This window comes from Bombus terrestris, chromosome 11, assembly GCF_910591885.1.
Source record: "Bombus terrestris chromosome 11, iyBomTerr1.2, whole genome shotgun sequence".
NCBI classification, from domain to species: domain Eukaryota; kingdom Metazoa; phylum Arthropoda; class Insecta; order Hymenoptera; family Apidae; genus Bombus; species Bombus terrestris.
Window position 1 is genome coordinate 4,786,688 of NC_063279.1, and position 9,786 is coordinate 4,796,473.

A 9,786-nucleotide genomic window follows, 5' to 3' on the forward strand; every position below is an offset into this window, starting at 1 on the left:
AATAACAAATGATTATCGTATGTTTGATTCTAGCTGAATCTAATGTTCAAATCTAGAGGGTAGTGACTTTTCTGTCTAATGGTAATGTTGGTAATGTCTTCAGAGCCTACGGATCTGATCCGTCGTGTCAAATAATTGGGTAAATAGTGGGTTTTGGTGGTTGTTAATTCTTATGTTATATCTATTACTGAATTCGGATATTTCTTCTTTAACTGTAGGTACCTTAAGATGGAAAGATCGTACATTTGGTGTAGAATTTTATACAGTGATGTACAAAGGTTGTTATTTGCGAAGGTTTAGAATTCTCTTTCATTCTTTCACATAGTTTTTGAACAAATTTGTGTCTACGAGTTATTCTTAAATTGGTATCACTGAGATTAATTATGGAATTTTTAATTTAATCTAACTTTATTCCCAGACATTTAAAATATCGCGGACAATTTAAAATATAAAATAAAATATTCTGATAACATAACGCGTTTCAATGTCTGATAGCAAAGGAAACGGTTGTTATCTAATGGCTCGCAGCGTATGCCGTTGCTTTAACACAGGGAACGCGTAACATTCGGGTCATCGGTTCGCTTCAAATTTTGTGCATAGTTGACGCATATCCTGTGTAATAACTGTTGAGGTTATTCGGTGTATAAAGAGAGAAAACGCGTGGATAAAGTGTAAGGTACAAAATACATATATTTAATTTAATAGAGAAGTGTAATAATAAGTAGGAATACAATTTGAGCTGGTCCAGATCCGCACGCTAACAGTGTTACCTTATAACTGAAAAACCCGAAACCAACGTCGCCTGTCTACTATTTATGGTCTGCCTTCCTGCTATTCTTTTGTCTACATGCTGTCGATGGCTTGGGCGCTTGAGAAAACTAAAAAGACCAGATGTGGAGTTTTCCTAGAAGTGGTGACCACTTCAACAATAACGACTCGAAGGTACAAAATACGATGTACAAAATTTCATAAACTATTTATACCTTTTATCCATAACGCGAACGAATTTAACAATGTCCATAATATGTCGAAAAACAACAAATTCATCTGCTACCCGTATATCTCACACGTACTCTCGTTCAACCGAAGAAAAATAAAGTTCGAGTCTGAGGGTTGCGCTAAGGCTAGGACGTACTATTTAATTATTCTAGAAACGAATAAGGAAACGTTATTCTTCGAACAGAACAGACACGAAGCTGCCATAAAGAACATGTCACGACGATCGATAAGACGTAAGAAATAGGAAATTCAAATAGGTATCATTGGCGCCAAGTAATTAACGAGCGTTGGCTATGTCGAACACGTGTGTAAACGCAGTGCGTGTGCACGGAAAAGAAACTGCTTAGAATCGCTAATTTCCCATCGAGTTCTCGAATACAGGTTACCAAGGGACAGTCACATTCTGATTTTGATTTTTCCGTTTCGCCAGTGTGTTATGGAGATTTTTAAGTCGGCTTTTGATCACCGAAAATGTTCGATCGTATCGCCGTCGATTTAAATATCCGGTAGAGGTAATCACGGAGGGAATTAAAATTAAACGCTTTCTAAATCTTATTGGATTAATAGCTTCGTTAATATTCATTATTTACATGGAACTGACCAGGTGCAAAGGAAGCTACGATTGCTTGGCAAGGCGAACCAAAATTCAGGGAAATTAATATTAGGGAATGACGCGATTTCGTAATCGATCGACTAACGTGGAAGTGGGGAATGATATCTGGCTGGTTTGCGAATTCGCGAGAAAGTTAATTTGTTAATTTGTGGCGAAGTTATGGATTATGACGTCGTAGCATTACAAATGCAAATTTTAATTTCTAAATGAAGCATTGGGTATATGAAAAGTGGGGTAATAGAATTTTGTAATATAAAACGAGAAGATACGACGGTGAACATTTTTGACCTACTTAAAAACTATGAATGAATAGAAAAGTTTGAGCAAGGGTCTGAATTGGAACTTCAAACTAACTGGTCGGAAACAGGTTTTAGAGTTGATTAGAATAGAATGTCAAAATGTATTAACAGGAAATAGTTTTAGGTGAAACTTCGGAAGCAGTTAATCGACTATAAAAATTTTAGGCCAGACGATTCTTTGTATGTACTTTGGGATAAATAAAAAATTGCGAAAAACCTTTGCATTAAGATTCAGTGCGTCGAATTTGAGTTAAACGTATTTTTATATATCCAAGATAGTGTCACAGATTTTTAAAATTATCGTGTAATAAAATTTTTTAACTTTTAACATTTCATTCGCCTAACAAAATTTAAATTTTATCATTCGATCGAACATGTTGTGCTACCTAGCAGGGCACGCGTCAACTACGTAATACAGGGCATACGTTTACCGACTCAATAACGCTTTAAAATATGCACATACGTATATATATTTTGCATTCGGTTCTAATAAAAAGCTCATTGGCATGAAAATTGGTTGAAAAGTTCCTAATTTATTAGTAATTTCTTTCAAGTAATTGAGAAATATTTTAATAGCATTAACTAAATAGAGGAATGTCATGTCTATTCTGTACCTTACTTGTGTTAATATGTATGTTTGGAACACCAACGTGATACGCAATAGGTGTGATATTCAATAAATTTTCACGTCCTACTATTTCGGGTGATGGTCACGTAACTCCCCACATTATTTTCGTGTCGCACGCGACGTTCAGTAGTGACAATCTACAATTACCGACGTACGGTTTATGTTGGTAATACAGTATGTAGTTACCAGCAAAGTTAATACGTGTTGATAAAGTAGATATTCACAACTGTTACTGTTTTATCACTCGATAATACTTGCTGTCGTTTAATTATTTTCCTTAATTTGCCAAGTATTGGTAACAGAATTTATTATTGACTAGGGGTAAAATACACTTGACACCTCAATTAAATGCACGATAAACTTGACATTCAATCATTTAGTAAATTTGTATGTAGTCAATGTTTGTGCCTGCATTTAATCAATGCAGGTGGCATCATCGCTTTCTCTCATTCTATTCTTTATTGAAATGCGAGTGTTCAAGGCGAATGTCATTTCACTACATGATATATTTATCGCTTTTAATGATTCAGTTGAATATGTAGGAAGTCGGTATTACAGAACACGAGACAGGTAGTCTCGTACGCATGCATACATATAATATCTATTTTGTGATTCAGTCATGGAAAATACAATTCACCGATGATGGTTGAATCTTAAGAATATTTCAACGACGACGAAGCCACGCTGTATTCAGCAATGCGGTATGTAGGACGAAACACCACAGAGATCCCTATAATTTCTATTACGGATATAACAAATATTTCTATAAATTTATTCAATGATATAACTTTCGTAACGCCTTAACATTTAATCATACGTTTCCTTCCTTAATCAAGAATAAATATAAGAATTTTATCTGTTCCATTTTTCCAAAGAACTACTCACAGTTGTATAGATATACAATTTATTTGCACTTTATACATGAAATGTTTACATGAGATATTCAATAAACTTCGTACTCGTTCAACAGAACATTAAAAAAAAAAAATAAAAAATAAAAAATAAAAAAATAAAAGTGATACACTGATCTAATAGCTATTACGTGACTATTACTTCTGTTTTAATACGAAATACCATTTCGTCGCATTCAAACTATTTTTCTAATTTTACTCCGATTTTCCTTCTAATTTTCTATCAAACTTCCTAATGTATAATTCGCTCTTAGTTGTGTCCCTATGATATTTAGCCTAACGAAGTTCACTATTTCGATTTACTATATACGCTTACTACAAATCAATGTCGTAGTATCAATGCCGTATTTTATAATATTACACAGCTTTTCATCGGATTAATTGGCAATAATAAGCTATATGTATATCAATTCACGTGTTGCGTGCTTTAAAAAATATCGAGCACCATAAATTCTATTGAAATGATTAAACGAAGCTTAAAAGACGGAATGTCATGCACAAGCTTTATTTTATTATTAGGAAATATCTTCTATTAGGAAGCTTCGTAATTAAAATCACCATAAACAATGTTCATCTCAATACTGAAACAAACTTATAATATACGTGACATCTTTTGTCAGAATAATTCGTTAATCACGCGTGCGAAGTTTGAATAGCTGACTGGGCGGATACTCTGTATACGTTCGTGTGTATCATACTCACGCTGAAAATAGATAATTTCCACTAACAACAAACGATAAGCACTGCACTCAATCAATACAGGTCGATAGCGCTTTCAATTGCAAACTGAAATTTTTACAATATTCACTCAACGATCGTCGAATATTTGTCTTTTATATATTACCAATTTGTAGTTATTCTCTTCATGGAAGCATATGATGCGCAGAACATCCAAAAACCGATATTCATGAATTAAAGATGTTTGTTTAATTTTTCGTCTTTAATAAATTGCAACGTTTATGACATCACGCAGAAACGTACGTAAAAGAAATATTCAGAGATGTGCAATTAAATTTTGTACGCCAAGGGAAGGAATTAATTCTAGCAACATCGTGACATACACAGGTAAAAATCAAGCTACGACTGATAGGACGTCGAATAGTTTTTCAAAGAAGGAAATTATCTGCGAAAGCTGACAAGCGCGAAGAGAGAATTTCGATAAATTCTCATAAGGGCAACAAGTCCTGACTGTGACGTTGTTACAATCTAAATGCTGTTTATGCACGTACTTTTGTCTGCTTGCCTGAAAGCATATCGTTGAAAATGGAAAAGCAGACGTAGATATAAGATCATTTTCTGTAGAGTTGCATCTTTTCAGATGCAGAGAAAGATGTATGTAAAAGGCATGCAACAAAGACGATAGAAAATGAATCATGATTTCAAATATGTTGATTTCTACGACAAAGGAAGCTTTATAGAGAAAAATCTGCAGACTTCAGGATATAAAGTTTCATAGATAGTAGAAAATTGTATAAAAATGACGTTGGAACGAATTTAACAAATTACCGGGAAAATTTTTAATCCTATAAAGAAAGGACAATAAAATTTATATTTTATACATCATCGTTTCGATCGATTCCCTGTGCTTTAAAATCTTGTTTGTAAAAAGAGAGAAAAAAGCGTACTTTTAAAATAATTACTTTAACGTTGAATTGTTTCTGGCTTTCGTAATAATTCAAAATTTATAGAACATAAATCTAAGGAGAAATAAAAGATAAAGGATAAACGGAAGCTCTAAAAAATTGTGATAATTTTTTTAAATATAAAATTTTTATAACTAAATATATATTTACGAAAACGTGCCGATGTAATGCATCTAATGCGAATGATGTTTGGATAATTTTTAATTTAGATAAATTTCAGCTTAAATATTTTTATCGATTTTATGTTTGAATAGTAATTAATCCTCGTACTTCTTAACGGTATACCGAACGACACGCTAGATATTACAGCTAATAGCCTTCGCTATCGCTTTTAACTTCAGCGTAGTAATTTAGGGCATGCTTTGATTAAGCTGAACACGTCGACTTAAATAGGCGTGGAAATGGCATTAGTCTTGCATAATGTAAATTAAACAAGAGTTGCATACATTCTGTGTCGATTTTGCTTGTGTACGTGTAGCACACAATGCGTGCTGCGTAAGTACTTATGGGAGAAGTCGTTCCACAATGAGTTGCAGAAACAAAGCTCTTTAGCCAGCCAAGTATTATATGTATGTTTCAACTATGAACTCCAGAAGAACGTCTTTTACTTGCCATCGATTAATCAATCGCATTGGTTAATGTCGTTTCGATTAACGCACATTTTCTATTCTATTGGCAGAAGTTGGTACTTTGGATCGATTGATTTGAGAAAGAGACAGGTAAACTGTCGTTCACATTACAAACGAATTATTTTATCTATTATTTAATGAAACTAATGTGATAAAATATTAAAGTTAAAAATTAATTGTAATGGTAAAAAGATAATTGTATTAGTAATGGCTGTTGTTTAATAAACATTTGTCGACTGCGGTTGAATGGAATAATTATGATAATATTATACTTATTTGCTAAGTGTTGCATGCTCCGATTTCATGCATAGCGATATGGTCATATCTGGTGTAATAATTACATAACCCACGTGCTCGTACTATATTCAACATTTTCCATTCAGTTTTCGTAATACCGTAATTTCATTCTAATTGCTTTCCCTAATTTATTTACAAGATTCATTTTATGCATTATTAAATTCTTCGCCCACTTATCTTTCGCATTCTCACATATATACCATGAAAATGCAATCTAAGATAAATATCCGTTATCTTTTTTACACGTTGCACATTATTGTGGAGAATTTAAAAAATCCACATAGTAATAAATATTTTTTTCCGTAATATTTCTAGCAATATAAAATCCCTTACCAACGTAATTATTAATAATTTTAAAAACGAGTATGAACAAATTTCTACAAACTAATAAATATTCTGAAAAATTGATACAAGAATTAAATCGATCAGAGAATCAGACATTTTAAAAAGACATTCAACTTTATACGATAGGATCAAGAAAAATTGAAGAGACAGCACGACGACAGCATTGCCTTTTAATTAATCCACTGAAAATATTACGTGTCCCATTCCGCTGGTACAAAAGGATATGCATCCGTGGGCAAGACAGTTGCGCCGTTTGCGTGCAGCTTGGCGTTTACCGAGTCATTGTACCCGGCATGCGCTGATCATTATTACATATGCGCATTGCATTAAGGCAGGTCGCTGATGCACGTCAAGGAAGCACTTTCGCACAAGAATCAACTCCCTGCCGATTTCACTGGCTCCACGATGGTTCGTCAAAAGCGAAATCTTTCATCTTTCTCAAATCGTCGATTCTCGTGCGGAACGTCGACGAACGTCGTTATTAATATGATTGCTCTATGACTTGACCGAATCCCGCCACGCCGCTTTCTACGTTTCATTTTAAATAATTTTCTAAGCAAAGAGATATTTCACTTAATAACGCGCTTTCACCTTCTGGTAGAAATCTATGAAATACCATTTATTATAATTTCCGAACATGTGATCGTAACAGATCGGTACATTCACCGTGGCTAAGTTTCTTTCTGACGAATCTCGTTGATTTTTGATATATGAGCGTTATAACGTGTTAGGATTAGGTAGAAGATAGATAAGAATGACTCATAAATTATTTCGAATCTTCGACATTTTAATACAATCTCCTAATTGAGCGAGTAATATTATTGATATTTGAGCATCGAACGTATTAATTTTGTGTTAAATATCTTTCTTAAATGTTACAAGTCCTTTCTCCGAGACACCAAAAGTTTCAGGATCGTAGCAAGTTTAATTGGATGCTTGCATATCACATAATATCAATTTCTAATTATACCTTTCCTCTGGATATTAGCTTTTATTTTGCAAGCGTATTGATTAAAGAAATCGTTGTTCTTTAGATGAAAATAAGCAGATAAACATGAAAAATTGCGGATCTTTGGTCGAGAGCACTAGATTTACGTGCGAATAGCGGTCGCACGTGCGATTGTCCGCCGTCCTTCGAAGAAAGGTTTCACCACGTGACTTACTTGAGGAACAAAAAGGAACCATCGATCGCGCCGCTATTTACGTCGGCTAACTCGATCGTTAAAATTGCTCGCCAACCCTCCGTTTTCTTTTTTATTGTCGATCATTTAAATAATTCATACGCAAAAATTATTCGCCGTTCGTTGAATACAAATCACCGGTTAATTTCATCCTTTTCGGGGACAGCTTCGAACCATTTCGATTTTGTTCCAGTTTTTCCCTCGCGTTTCACTCTTCACGCCGTGAAAAAGGAGTACGTCGAACGATTGCCACTTAATGATAGTTGCAGAAACGTTCGGAATTTACATTTCATGGCGAAGGAATGCACCGTGCAATAATTCTCCCAGTTTAGAATATTTATATCCAAATAAAGAAGGAAAATAAAACAAAAATAATCATGTTGATTCTTATATGACAAGAATATATGATTATTAATTTTTTTTTTAAATAAGCCATAAATCTACAATGTTTTATAAGAGATGAACAACGTTGGTTTAATCGTTGTGTTAATCTTAATTTTAATTAATGCAATTTTTCTGTGCAATTAACGTTCCCAATATTTTTTAAATGTTCAAAAGGATTACAACGACGCATATTTAAGGCCAAAATCAAGTGGGAAGATAGTTTCCATATGAAATTGGTCGACGACGCATCGAATTTTAAAATTGCTCTGCTATCGTGCTTTTTATCTGTGGCCTTCGTATTCTGATATTATTCTCGTAATTCTTTAGTAACGAAATATATACCGAGAAGCTTCTGTAGAAAGAAATATAAAAATTTTAAACTTTTTCTGGCTTCGTTCGAATTTATTCATGATCTACGCTACAACATGCCATTATTCCCTCGACTGAATTAGAAGATGACTCCTTGCTCCGCCTTGCTCTTTCAACGATATTCAGGCTACACCATATGGTTGCTTTTTGAAGACCGAAACGAGTTAATTTTCACCGTGGTACTGTGTAATTTTGCATCTCGCGCTACCTGCACTCGCTTTTTACGTTCGTTGCTTCAGTATCACGGCGCGTTATTACCAGCGATTACCCAACGAATTCAACTTGGTAACGAGTTTCAATCCGAGTGAACATGATATGTGGATATTAATATTTATAGATCTGTTCATACCTGCTTTTCTTTGGCGGATTTTTCTTCTTGCTGTCGACGTGAGCAGACTGGTGATTGCAAGCACGTTCTAAGTCTAGATAATCTTAAATTAACATCGTTTTCATGCTATTATAATTTTTCCATTACTCCAAGCGATGCATTGAAACATCATTTTTGTTAGTTGTAATTCGAAGAAATTTCCAGTTGATAATGAGATTGTGACAACTCTCGACTGACTTTAATTTCATTTGCATAATCTGCTCTGTCGGCTGATATAAATAGCACAAAATCGGTAGCACACGACGGAAAGGCGAATAGTTAAACTTACATATTTTTTTCATCGAACAGAAAAAAATGTAATTTCTATGTAGTTGGGCTATACTTTACTTCGTAAAAGTGGGCGCATGTTATTTTCAAATTAAGAAGCTCTACTTTGTGCGATGCTACCTTCTCGAAGGTAATTTAGGTAAATTGGTAGGGAGCAAGGGTACGTAGATGTGTCTCTAAGCAAAGGTACACCTAGTGGTATACTGTTGTAGTTTTTGTCTTCTAAAAAATCAATTTGGAAAGCACGCGAAGCATGCACGTACTTCATTAAAACTTAATTAAATGGACCTTATCATCGGATTATGTATATAATATGCTCACGTAATTAACGTGGGCGGTCATGCATGTCATCTTCAGTTTGATCATTTATCTTAAGTTCTGCTTCTTTGGAACATAATTTGTCTTTGTTTTGAAATTAATAGTAACCGAACCTTAGTCAATTTAAATTCGATAATGGTATAATTATTTGAGAAAGTATATTAAAGTTATGTCGTGAAGTGGAACTCGTGAAAGCGTGTATTACATTTCCCTACACTATAAGTTTCGCGAGTAGTACATTATCGAAGACGAATGTTTATAAGTATAATAGAATAATATTGAACGGATGTCGATAGAAACAGAAGCAGTGTAACAAGGTACAAAGCTGCTCAGTAAATCACGCTATTACTGTTTTTTTTCCCTCCGAGCAACCGTAGAAACAAGTTCATCGATCAAGAAGCAATGAATCATGAGTTACGAAATGTTGCACGTACACAGTGCAAATGCACGACGGAAATATTCCGCAAGAATTAACATTGCATCGTGAATTTTTGGAAATTTAATAAAAAATTCGA

The 9,786-nt window shown here is 34.0% G+C and overlaps 1 long non-coding RNA gene across 1 annotated transcript in view; it reads right to left on the minus strand.

Annotated features, from left to right (window-relative positions):
• The window catches only part of LOC125386015, a 108,822-nt gene that overhangs the window by 66,731 nt on the left and 32,305 nt on the right, over window positions 1-9,786 (minus strand). The gene's annotated exons all lie outside the window — the stretch shown is intronic.